This window comes from Plecotus auritus, assembly GCF_963455305.1.
Source record: "Plecotus auritus genome assembly, chromosome: 4".
NCBI lineage: Eukaryota > Metazoa > Chordata > Mammalia > Chiroptera > Vespertilionidae > Plecotus > Plecotus auritus.
The window spans coordinates 189324995-189334295 of record NC_137775.1 but is presented as its reverse complement, the minus strand read 5'-3'; positions in this window follow the sequence as shown (position 1 = coordinate 189334295).

Sequence of the window (9301 nt, the reverse complement as noted above, 5' to 3'; positions counted from 1 at the left end):
TGGTTTTACATATATTTGTCAACACAACTGTCATTTCATGAAATTGTCAACTCCCTGCGAAGAACCTTGATTTCATCCTCTCTATCCCTCAAAGCACATAAAAGGATTATCTTTGTCCTTATAGATACTATATGTGCAGTGAATGTTAAGAAATACTTACTGACTAGATTTTTCTGGGTCCTGAAAAGGAGCGACAAGATACAAATAGAGTGTTGCTTTCAGTGGGATGAACTCTGAGAGCTCCTTTCCCCAAACTCAGCTTAGCTGTAGATTATGTCTACAGTTTAACTACAGGTCGGTGCAAACACAAAGATTTAGCCATAGACCTCATAAGACAGTGATCCAAAACCAACATAGTGGTTTTGCAACATATTTGCAGAAATTTGAAGACTCCCAGCAACACTGACAGCGTCACCAAATACCTGGAAATACGAGGAGAAAAGGGGACAGGGCAAAGGGCTTTCTCCCACCCAGGCTTTGCCTGTTTCTTCAGAAAGAACACCCTCCCCAGGGACTTCAGTCTGCATCGAGTTGGCCTGACGTGTCACGGGTCATCGAGAAGGCAAGTGTTTGTGGTTGGGCTCACGGATGATCCGATCTGAGGTTCTGTGGATAAGCATGAAGGGGAGATCGTGGATATAAGGCAGGCAACGGGCTGCGTTCACCTTGTGGACTGAGACAAAAATCTCCCAAATAAGCCCTAACCGGTGTGGCTCAGTGGATAGAGCGTCGGCCTGCGGACTGAAGGGTCCCAGGTTCGATTCCAGTCAAGGGCATGTACCTGGGTTGCGAGCACATCCCCAGTAGGGAGCGTGCAGGAGGCAGCTGATCGATGTCTCTCTCTCATTGATGTTTCTAACTCTCTATCCCTCTCTCTTCCTCTCTGTAAAAAATCAATAAAGTATATTTTAAAAAAATCTCCCAAATAAGAATCACGTTGGTTACCAACCTGACATTACGTGATGCCTCTTACCTCCTAAGAAGGTGACCCCCCCCCCCCGCCTACAAAACACAGCTGAATCAGTCTAACGTCCCATCTAACAGACATTACCATCGTGACATCTTCAGATGTTGCAAGAATAACTGTCACGTTAACCTGAGTGCGGACACACGTGAGGTGAACGCTGACCTCTCATGGGATGTGCATATCGAGGACTTTGGTTCAAGAACAAGAAACACAAATAAGCCTCGCTGGCGTGGCTCAGTGGTTGAACATCGGCCTACGAACCAGAAGGTCACAGTTCGGTTCCTGGTCAGGGCACCAGCCTGGGTTGCTGGCTTGGTCCCAGCGTGGGGTGTGCAGGAGGCAGCCAATCAGTGATTCTTATCATTGATGTTTCTATCTCTCCCTCTCCCTTCCTCTCTGAAATCAATGAAAGTATATTAAACCCACAAGACGTGGTATTGGAACCTCTCTCGATGCAGCAACGTGGAAGGATCTCTCAGAGACTGCAGTCGCGGCTTCGTGGGGTTCTTTGCGTGGCAGTGAGAGTAACTATGCTTCGGGTTCTCAGTCTAAGACTCACCGCTCACCAGCTGACGACGCAGCCCCTCCCTCTGCCACATGGAACTCCTCGAAGGTCTCCAAGTTCACTGTGCCTGAGAGGCCGGGCCTGGCACAGGGTGGGCACTGCCTCCCGCTCCATCTCCTCTGCACCTCTTCGGGCCGCTGCACCGCAGGCTCAGTAGTTGCCTTCGCCAACTCCCAATACCAAGTTCAGTCCCCTTGGACTTTCTGCAGCTGCTCCGTCTGCCTGATACGATGTCTCCTGAGCTTCCCACACTGCCACTCAGATCTCAGCTTAGATGACACCGCCCCGCGGCCTCCCCCACGCCCCATTCTTAGGGAGCCCCCTCCCCACGCACCACCAGGCCTGTGTTCTCCCAGAGCTCACCGTGCTGCCGGGCTTTCTCTGGTTCCGTTACATCGGCTCTGCTGGGATGGGGAGAAGGGAGGCTTTGTTCTAGTCACTGCTTATCTTCAGAGCCGCAACGTGGTGGATGTGCAGTCAGTTTACTGAGTGAACAAGCGGGTAAGTAATTCAGTGTCCCTCCTCTACTGGTACCTCCTCCACAGCCCCCTCCTGTAAGTCACAGATCCTCGCCCCCTCCGATATAAATCTCTCTCTTCTGTGTTCCCGGAGCACCTTCCCGAGAGGAGCATCGACTATGTGCGTTGTCATTCTTGATTGAGACCCAAAGTGGGCAAAGTCCAGGGTCATCAGCTCGGAATCGGACACCAGGGCTTTACTTAGTGCAGCTTCGTGCAAACTGGAGAGAGCCAGGGCACCCACTAGGTGAGCCGTCTCAGGCCGCCCCCCCTCCCTCCCTCCAGCAGGGAGCAGCTCGTGCACCCGGCGATAGTGGCCCAGCTGGACAACAACTGTTCCATCCAACAAGGAGTGAGTTTCCTGTGCATCTGAGCCATGTTCTTAAAGGCAAAGAAACTGCTTATGGGGGAAGAATGAGACTTAATTACTGAAAGTCTCCTCTGTCACGGCGTTGTTCCAGGTTATTTTGTTTGTTTTTAACCGCTGTATTGAGGTATGCTATACCAAAAGCCTTACACGTTTAATGTACACGAGTTTGGAGATAAGTACACACCCATAACACCATCACCACAACAATGCCATGGACACATCCATCACCTGCAAGCTTCCTCTCCCCTCGTGTGTGTGTGCGTGTGCGTGTGTGTGTGTGTGTGTGTGTGCGTGCATTAAGAACACACTTCTAGGCTCCTTCCACACGTCTCATGTACTTCTTACGACACCCGTGAAGGAAAGACGAGCCAGACCACTCTGGGGATGAAGAAATGGGCTCCGAGTGGGTGTGCAACTTCCCTGCCTGAGGTCGGACTGTTGGCCAACAGTGAGTCCGAGGTTAGGGCCAGGCCCAGCGACACCAGGGTCCTGGCTGGCCTTGGCTCTTGGAACACGACTGCTTGTCCCCGGAGCCGTGGGTTACGTTTTCAGTGTCCCCTGCCCCCTGGCGCTGGTGCCTGGTGATGGACTGGCCGACTCGGACTCCTCTGCTGTCCCTACGGCTGCAGACGGACGAGCTCGTGCCTCTGTCAGCGGTCCCCAGGTGGCTACTGCGGACGCCCGTGGCCCTGGAATGGCAGTTCTCCTAAATGGGCTGCCAGCGGGTGAGCCGTGGTCCCTCACGATGCCCCAGACACGGAATGAAACGTCCCCACTCACATGATAAAAGGGCTCATTTGGTCCTAAGCATATAGGTCACGACTGTTGTTTCTTTGAAGGCTATTGACTGGGTGGCTTGATCCCCATGGATCTCAAATTATTTCCCTTTATGCATCGTTGAAACGACTTTGCCTTTGTCTTCTGTTCTGGTTCTGAGGATGCACACCCTTGCACACGATGCTTCGTAAGTGTAAGCTATCGTCATCATCGTCACCATTCCATTGCACTCGCGGGTTTAGATCTCCCTTTCCTGGGCTTTGGGTTCTTTGCGTCAAGTTCATCTTCGCAGCTCAGCACCTGCCACTGGCCTGAAACCAGTGGACATCCTGTGAACGCCTGTGGACTGGGTGACCACGTGACTGCCTCCTGGCTGCCCGAATAAACCCACACCCTGTGGCCTGGCTTCCCTCCCCGGCCTCCGAAATCCGGTTTTGACCCACCCGTTGGCTTCATCTGCTCCTAAGCAGGCCCAGCAAGATCAGGCGCAGCTCCCCACACGGGCCTCCCCTCCACCAGGAGTGTCTTCAGGCCTCTCCTCCCCGCTGGTCTCTTCCATTTCAGGTGCCTTTTCCTGGGCCACCTCCTGACCTTTTACAGGGGCCCCCCAGGCTAGACACAGGCAAACTCCCAACAGTGGTCTGTTGATGTGAGATTACACTACAGGATGGGGAGTACGGCTACGTTGGCAGATTTCACGGCCAGAGCTCGTCCCCTCCCCCACTCAGCACCCCGGGAACCCTTTCCCTGGGCTGCCGGGCGCTGACTCCAGGACGCAGCCCTCAGATGCTCCGCCTCATTCGGTTCAAACGCCGATGGCTCCCTCAGCACGGATCTGCTCTGAGGAATCTCAACAAGTATGTGTGGATCGCCTGTGCCAGGCAGGGACGGCCGCCCCCTCTGAATGGCTGCTGTGACTGTCCCTCCCGGACATTTCATTCATCCGCTGCCCTGGGCCCTGGGGCAAGCGCTGGCCCGGGCGGAGCACGCTCCGCATGTGCCCGGGACCCGCCCTGCGTTCCTGCCCTCGCTGTCACTCATGAGCCAGCTGTGTCCCTGTGAGCACACGCTCCACCTCCTTTCCAAAGCAGACGCCTAAGGAAACGCTCTGATTCCACAGCTGACACCTTCCGAGAGGAAAGCCCCGGTGAAGGGGGTGAGGAGGCATGTGCAGTGATGACACATGCACGGCTGCGTGTCCGTGGCGATGACTCCTCTGCGGCTTCAGGACGCGCTGGGCCGGCGAGGGAATATCTGTGACGTCACCTTTCATTTACGTGGGCAGATGGCGTCATGCCTGTGGCTGCCAGCAGGTCCCGCGGCATTTTCACGCGGGGACCCCCTCCCCCGCAGCCGGTTCCACCTGCTCACCGTGAAAACCCCAGTGCCTCCTCTGGGCAAACCCTCCGCTGGAATGGTTCTCAAAGATGACATCTGCCGGAAAGCCAACTCGGGGCAGGGCCGCGGCAGAGCGTGGGGCGTGGGCCAGCCCAGGCCACAGTCGGGGCTTTGGAGCCTCAGAATGAATGAGCCTGAGAAGGAGGGCGAAGAACTGCCAGGCGCCGCCGTGGTTTCTGTGTGACCTCAGGACGAGCCAGCCCGGGCCGGGCCCCGAGGCCGCCGGCGACAGCACCCCTCCGACACTGGCTCGGCCCCCAGCACCAGCTGTGTGTTCAGCAAACGTCACTGAGCACTGGGGCTGCGAGGGCCCGCCGTGGGCAATGTTTACCAACAAGGACACCCACGGAGGGAAGGGGAGACACGTTCCTCTCTCAGCACCCGAGGGCTCCTGGACGGAGCTTCCTGGTGAAGGAGGTTTAAAGACACCTTCACACGTGGCAGGACACGTGTCTGCTCTGCCTGTCTCCGCTTCCCATACTCCTTCGGGACTGTCACCTTCTGCTCCCCCCGGGCAGTTGGGGGGCAGCCTGTGATCTTGCTCACACGTCCACCCAGCCCAGAAACACAGGTGACAAGGCAGGACCGGGGCTTCTCACTGCCCGGACTCGCCCGCCCATGCCCACAAGGGGAGGGGGGCCCACGTGGACATGAGGACGGGTGTGGGCGGGCACATGGCCCAGGGCGGGGGCTCCCACCTCGCTGCACCCTGCTGGCTGGTGACCTCGCCTGAAGCACCCACACAGGGACCGTCCTGCTCTCCAGACGGGACCCCCCCACCCCAGCACTGATCACTGCTGGCCCCCAGGATTCCTAGGACAGCGTTTCCCGGGAGGCACCGTCTGCAAGGGCAGAGGAAGGCGGGCGGCCCTGTCTGTGGCCCAACGACACGCTGACACCACGAGGCCCATGTTAGCGCGTCCGAGAGACGCTGCCGGCTACTTGGAACAGATGCAGCAGCTGGCGCCAGCCCGGAGCCTGCCCAGTTCAGGCTGTTGGCCCAAGTTTTAAAAAAGAAATGGAAGCCGAAACCGGTGTGGCTCAGTGGATAGAGCGTCGGCCTGCGGACTGAAGGGTCCCGGGTTCGATTCCGGTCAAGGGCATGTACCTTGGTTGCGGGCACATCCCCAGTGGGAGGTGTGCAGGAGGCAGCTGATCGATGTTTCTCTCTCATCGATGTTTCTAGCTCTCTATCCCTCTCCCTTCCTCTCTGTAAAAAATCAATAAAATATATTAAAAAAAAAAAAAGAAAAGAAATGGAAGACCATTAATCCTGGGGTGAACTGACACCCCTTGTACCACATACAGTGAACCGGGGGCCAGGAGGACAGCCTGTGTGAGCAGCCGGCAGCCTTGCTGGCGGGGCTCGGGGTTGGCCTTAGTCCTGAAGAGGAAGTGCTGAGCCCCCCTGCCCTGGCCCCCCCAAACCCCCCCCCACCGCCGGGTGGGGACTGAAGGCCTCCCGGGCAGGCCTCCAGCAGAGCAGGCCCAGCGGGTGCACCCCGTCCACCCGGCTCCTGACACACCAGCAGCCGACCTCTCTGCCACCTACTCACGCCCTCATCCCTCGCCACTGACCCGACTGGCCATTTCCCCTCTCTGGGCACCCGCCCCGGCCTCGGCTCCCCCCTGCGAACCGGGGCATTGCCCGCTCCTCTTCTCAGCTAAGTGAGGGCGTGGAGGGAGCCAGGGAGAGGGCAGGACACGGGGCAGTGAAGCAGAGCAAACTCTCAGGTGTGTTTCTTCTCTAAACATCTTACTGATTGCAGAGAGGAAGGGAGAGGGCCTGCCGTCTGCTCGCTGTTCCAAGTCCTCCCGGTAGCAACAGCCCGTCAGGGGGCCTGCGGTCCCTGCTCTGCGTGCGGGACGAAGGCTCCCCCCGGCTTCCCCGCACGCACGGCTGTGTGCGTGACTCGGAGCGGGCAGCACGCTGTGGGCGAAGCCTCAGGAAACGCCTGTCACCAGCTTGGCTTCCTGGGCACCTGTCTTGGCAACAAGACCGGAGGTCGGGTGCACACACCCCTGCAGCCCGCCACCCCCCCCGCCGTGCCCTGTAACCCCGCTTCCTGTATCCCCGGTTGTGAAATGCCCGCGGTCAGAAACGCCTCCCCTGTCCCCCCCTCCTCTGCCACCCTGACCACAGCCCCTGCAGCGACAGCAGGTGGCCTGGCTGCAGGTCTGCCGGCAGCCACGCCCTCCACTTCCTTCCCTCTGGGCTCCAATCTCGGGTGGCTCCCTTCACCTCCGGGTGTTGCCAGCCCCCCCTTGCCCTGGCGGGGTGTCATCCGTGCCCCTCGCACACGCAACCCTCCCGCAGGGCCGCTGAGGAGGGGCCTCCCCGGAGAGCGGGCCCCTGAGAGCGGACACTCGGCCCCGTGGGGTCACGCAGGGCAGGGTGCCCTGGGACCGCCCCGTCCCCAGGCGGCTCCTCTTGGCCAGCTCTTGAAGGGACTTGCCACCTGCTCCCCAGGTGCTGACGTCCGGCGTCAGCGTTGTGATAAGAGCGCGTCCGCAGTTTTCCTTCTTATCCACGTCGGTTTGCGGGTTTTTTCAGGCTGGTCTGTCTTCACGTTCATTCTCCTGGTGGTGAACGGAATGAATGGACACAGCTTCCTCTGGTTAGTGTGACCCCATTGTGAGTTGTTGTGGAGAAACAGGCGGGGTCCGGGAGGAGAGCGGACCATTGTTTTCTGATGGTGAAAGTACTGAACCGTCCTTTTACAAGACGGACGCGTCCAGGAGCGTCTGAATCACCGAGACAAAAAGCCCCGTGATCTTGCCATCCCACGGCATGACAACCATCCAGGTTTTCATACGTTTCCTTCCAGCCTTTCCCCTGCGCTTTTCCGTGGGCCTAGAGGTGTTATTTCCACCGAGGGCACCTTCGGCAAAGACCTGCTACAGGTGTGCACGCCTCTGAGCGGGCATTCCCAGCAACTTGGAAAGATCGGTGCTGCCGACATGGTGGGAACGGGTCCCACGAAGGTGAGCTCGTAACTAGTCTGAGCAAAGGTTGAAACCCACGTGTCACTCCCAGGCCTGGCCAGGTGGCTCAGCCAAGCTTCATCCGGATACACCAAGACTCAGGGTTCTCGCCCTGGTCAGGGCACATGCAAGAATCAACCAGTGACGGCGTAAATGAGTGGAACACACTGATGTTCCTCTTTCCCTCTCTCCCCCGCCCTTTCTCTCTCCAAAATCAATAAATAAAAACTTTAGAAAAGTGGTTTCCAAGCTGAGGCCTGGTAGTGGGTTTTATGGAGAAGTGAAATGAGAGAGGAACGTCAGAGACTCCGTGCTGTTTTTTAAAAATATTTTTATTGATTTCAGAGAGGAAGGGAGAGGAGAGAAATAGAATCACCAACTATGAGAGAGAACCATGAATCGGCTGCCTCCTGCATGCCCCTCACTGGGGATGGAGCCGCAACCCAGGCATGTGCCCTGACCGGGAATCAAACCTGACCTCCTGGTTCATAGGTCAACGCTCAACCACTGAGCCACACCTGCTGGGACTGGTCGATGCTATTGTTAGTGAGTCAGGTCTGTCCAGTTTATTGCTAAATCCGACCTACTGAAATTTCATCTGTGCAAAGCCATCCTTAAAGAGTTACTCCTCCATGAATCCAAAATACCACTGCTTGCTATGTAAGAAACAGGGATAGAGGGGGAGGGAGGGAGAGAGAGGGAGGGAGAGAGAGAGCGCACTCTGAACAGACACAGCGCAGCGGGGCTGGAAGTGCACTGGGGGGAGGCGAACGGATGTCCCAGAGTCGGACAGATGAAGAGCAGACTTTCCCGGGAGCGCACGGTGCGGGGTGGACGGAGGAGGCCAGGGTCCCTCAGGGGCTGCCACTCATCTGGAACGTATGTTCCAACGGGAACATTGCGTTTACTTGCCCCTCCATCACATTGGCATGTTAGCTTTTACATTTGTAAGACATTAACCTTGTTCAGTCTCTCTAGAGGAGGGTCACCTGCGTCTATGTCCCCAGGCCCCGTTTTGCCCCGTTTAAGAAAAATAATAATTTGTATAACCCTTAACAGTTAAGAAAAATGTGCTAATTTTGTAGTGGTGGTTAATCCTCACGCGAGGATATTTTTCCTTTGATTTTTAGAGAGAGTGGAAGGGAGGGGGAGAGACAGAGAGAGAAACACATCGATTGGTTGCCACACGATTAGTTGCTTTGTGCTCTTGACTAGAATCAAACCCAGGACCCTTCAGTCCACGGGCCGAGGCTCTGTCCACTGAGCCAAACCGGCCAGAGCAAAATGTACTAATTTTTGACTTAACCTCCAAGGCTTTTAGTTTTTGGCAGAAATAAGCAAACATTCTCCTGGTTCCTACTTTCTTACACAAGCGATAGTCTTCCACGCGTATCTTTTGTCTGTCTCTCTACCCAACCTTTGGTTTAAGTCTTATTTTTAGCGAGTTCCTCTTTTCCTTTATTTTTTTTAAACAACTGCTCTGTGTTCTATTTTATATAAGTCCCCGTTGATGTATATTTGAATTGTTTATAGACTTTTGCTCTTACAAATAATACCACAATAAATACTGTGCAGTGTTCTGAATTTCAAGAGATTCTTACACGTGGAATTGCTAAGTCAACAGGTGCGTGAAAGGTTTCTTTATTAGTTAACTAGATCAGGCTGGGCTGGCCGGGGGGAGGGGCCTTGGGTGGTTGGCGGGCCGGCCCCGCTCCCTGGTC